Here is a 4,478-nt window from a genome sequence, read left to right on the forward strand (position 1 = left end):
GTGGTTTTTGAGGTGTGAGGGTTGGAATGGCCTCCAAATGCCCCCAAATGAATACCATGAAATTCTTGGTGCACGAAAGTTTTGAGTTCGGAGGGTTTTGCACATGGCCAAGTTGGTCGGTGCACCGCGGCATAGCTAGAAGGCTTGGTGGGAGTTTTGTGAAAAAATGAAATTCGTGGTTTTTGAGGTGTGAGGGTTGGAATGGCCTCCAAATGTCCCCAAATGAATACCATGAAATTCTTGGTGCACGAAAGTTTTGAGTTCGGAGGGTTTTGCACATGGCCAAGTTGGTCGGTGCACCGCGGCATAGCTAGATGGCTTGTGTGGAGTTTTGTGAAAAAATGAAATTCGTGGTTTTTGAGGTGTGAGGGTTGGAATGGCCTCCAAATGTCCCCAAATGAATACCATGAAATTCTTGGTGCACGAAAGTTTTGAGTTCGGAGGGTTTTGCACATGGCCAAGTTGGTCGGTGCACCGCGGCATAGCTAGATGGCTTGTGTGGAGTTTTGTGAAAAAATGAAATTCGTGGTTTTTGAGATGTGAGGGTTGGAATGGCCTCCAAATGTCCCCAAATGAATACCATGAAATTCTTGGTGCACGAAAGTTTTGAGTTCGGAGGGTTTTGCACATGGCCAAGTTGGTCGGTGCACCGCGGCATAGCTAGATGGCTTGTGTGGAGTTTTGTGAAAAAATGAAATTCGTGGTTTTTGAGATGTGAGGGTTGGAATGGCCTCCAAATGTCCCCAAATGAATACCATGAAATTCTTGGTGCACGAAAGTTTTGAGTTCGGAGGGTTTTGCACATGGCCAAGTTGGTCGGTGCACCGCGGCATAGCTAGATGGCTTGTGTGGAGTTTTGTGAAAAAATGAAATTCGTGGTTTTTGAGATGTGAGGGTTGGAATGGCCTCCAAATGTCCCCAAATGAATACCATGAAATTCTTGGTGCACGAAAGTTTTGAGTTCGGAGGGTTTTGCACATGGCCAAGGTTGGCGGTGCACCGCGGCATAGCTAAATGGCTTGGTGGGGAGTTTTGTGAAAAAATGAAATTCGTGGTTTTTGAGATGTGAGGGTTGGAATGGCCTCCAAATGCCCCCAAATGAATACCATGAAATTCTTGGTGCACGAAAGTTTTGAGTTCGGAGGGTTTTGCACATGGCCAAGGTTGGCGGTGCACCACGGCATAGCTAGATGGCTTGGTGGGGAGATTTGTGAAAAAATGAAATTCGTGGTTTTTGAGATGTGAGGGTTGGAAAGGCCTCCAAATGCCCCCAAATGAGTACTGTAAAAGTGTTGGTGCACAAAAGTTTTGAATTGGATGCATTTTGCACTTGGCCAAGTTGGTCGGTGCACCGCGACTAGATAGGTTGGTGCCAAAATTTGTCAAATTTAAGACCTTGGCCAAACTGAATGAAATTTTGTGGGGAGGTTCCTGATATTGTTTAGTGGTGGACTGGAAAAAATGAGGTCGAAATTCGAAGTCTACATGTGCTTTTCTATTTTTCCCGATTTTACACATACCCGGTAAGTAAAAAAAATAAAAAAAATAGTTCCCCTTCGAGAAAAATTATGAAATTTGGTGAGCAAGGAGATACCATTATTCTACGAATTACTGCAAAAAATCGCATCAAATTCACACCTACAAGTTTTGCACCCCCTTTTCACACCTCAAATTTATCTACACCCTTTTTCATACAGAAAATATTTTTCCACCCAATTCACACCTACAATTTTTGCACCCCCTTTTCACACCTCAAATTTATTGACACCCTTTTCACACCGAAAATTTATTTACACCCTTTTCATACCAAAAATATTTTTACACCCTTTTCAAACCGAAAATATTTTTCCACCCAATTCACACCTACAATTTTTTACACCCGCTTTTGACACCTCAAATTTATTTACACCCTTTTCATACCGAAAACATTTTTCCACCCAATTCACACCTACAAGTTTTGCACCCCCTTTTCACACCTCAAATTTATCTACACCCTTTTCAAACCGAAAATATTTTGCCACCCAATTCACACCTACAATTTTTGCACCCCCTTTTCACACCTCAAATTTATTGACACCCTTTTCACACCGAAAATTTATTTACACCCTTTTCATACCAAAAATATTTTTACACCCTTTTCACACCTCAAATATTTTTCCACCCAATTCACACCTACAATTTTTTACACCCGCTTTTGACACTTCAAATTTATTTACACCCTTTTAACACCTCAAATATTTTTCCACCCAATTCACACCTACAATTTTTTACACCCGCTTTTCACACCTCAAATTTATTTACACCCTTTTCAAACCGAAAATATTTTTCCACCCAATTCACACCTACAATTTTTGCACCCCCTTTTCACACCTCAAATTTATTGACACCCTTTTCACACCGAAAATTTATTGACACCCTTTTCACACCGAAAATTTATTTACACCCTTTTCATACCGAAAATATTTTTACACCCTTTTCACACCTCAAATATTTTTCCACCCAATTCACACCTACAATTTTTTACACCCGCTTTTGACACCTCAAATTTATTTACACCCTTTTCAAATCGAAAATATTTTTCCACCCAATTCACACCTACAATTTTTGCACCCCCTTTTCACACCTCAAATTTATTTACACCCTTTTCAAACAGAAAATATTTTGCCACCCAATTCACACCTACAATTTTTACACCCCCTTTTCACACCTCAAATTTATTGACACCCTTTTCACACCGAAAATTTATTGACACCCTTTTCACACCGAAAATTTATTTACACCCTTTTCATACCGAAAATATTTTTACACCCTTTTCACACCTCAAATATTTTTCCACCCATTTCACACCTACAATTTTTTACACCCGCTTTTGACACCTCAAATTTATTTACACCCTTTTCAAACCGAAAATATTTTTCCACCCAATTCACACCTACAATTTTCTTACACCCGCTTTTGACACCTCAAATTTATTTACACCCTTTTCAAACCGAAAATATTTTGCCACCCAATTCACACCGAAAATTTATTTACACCCTTTTCATACCGAAAATATTTTTACACCCTTTTCACACCGAAAATATTTTTCCACCCAATTCAAACCTACAATTTTTTACACCCGCTTTTGACACCTCAAATTTATTTACACCCTTTTTCATACAGAAAATATTTTTCCACCCAATTCACACCTACAATTTTTGCACCCCCTTTTCACACCTCAAATTTATTTACACCCTTTTCAAACCGAAAATATTTTGCCACCCAATTCACACCTACAATTTTTGCACCCCCTTTTCACACCTCAAATTTATTGACACCCTTTTCACACCGAAAATTTATTTACACCCTTTTCATACCAAAAATATTTTTACACCCTTTTCAAACCGAAAATATTTTTCCACCCAATTCACACCTACAATTTTTTACACCCGCTTTTGACACCTCAAATTTATTTACACCCTTTTCATACCGAAAACATTTTTCCACCCAATTCACACCTACAAGTTTTGCACCCCCTTTTCACACCTCAAATTTATCTACACCCTTTTCAAACCGAAAATATTTTGCCACCCAATTCACACCTACAATTTTTGCACCCCCTTTTCACACCTCAAATTTATTGACACCCTTTTCACACCGAAAATTTATTTACACCCTTTTCATACCAAAAATATTTTTACACCCTTTTCACACCTCAAATATTTTTCCACCCAATTCACACCTACAATTTTTTACACCCGCTTTTGACACTTCAAATTTATTTACACCCTTTTCAAACCGAAAATATTTTTCCACCCAATTCACACCTACAATTTTTTACACCCGCTTTTCACACCTCAAATTTATTTACACCCTTTTCAAACCGAAAATATTTTGCCACCCAATTCACACCTACAATTTTTGCACCCCCTTTTCACACCTCAAATTTATTGACACCCTTTTCACACCGAAAATTTATTGACACCCTTTTCACACCGAAAATTTATTTACACCCTTTTCATACCGAAAATATTTTTACACCCTTTTCACACCTCAAATATTTTTCCACCCAATTCACACCTACAATTTTTTACACCCGCTTTTGACACCTCAAATTTATTTACACCCTTTTCAAATCGAAAATATTTTTCCACCCAATTCACACCTACAATTTTTGCACCCCCTTTTCACACCTCAAATTTATTTACACCCTTTTCAAACCGAAAATATTTTGCCACCCAATTCACACCTACAATTTTTACACCCCCTTTTCACACCTCAAATTTATTGACACCCTTTTCACACCGAAAATTTATTGACACCCTTTTCACACCGAAAATTTATTGACACCCTTTTCACACCGAAAATTTATTTACACCCTTTTCATACCGAAAATATTTTTACACCCTTTTCACACCTCAAATATTTTTCCACCCATTTCACACCTACAATTTTTTACACCCGCTTTTGACACCTCAAATTTATTTACACCCTTTTCA

This window comes from Vigna unguiculata, unplaced genomic scaffold (assembly GCF_037176805.1).
Source record: "Vigna unguiculata cultivar grain cowpea cultivar isolate G323 ecotype 2 unplaced genomic scaffold, ASM3717680v1 ptg000015l_ERROPOS11025000, whole genome shotgun sequence".
NCBI lineage: Eukaryota > Viridiplantae > Streptophyta > Magnoliopsida > Fabales > Fabaceae > Vigna > Vigna unguiculata.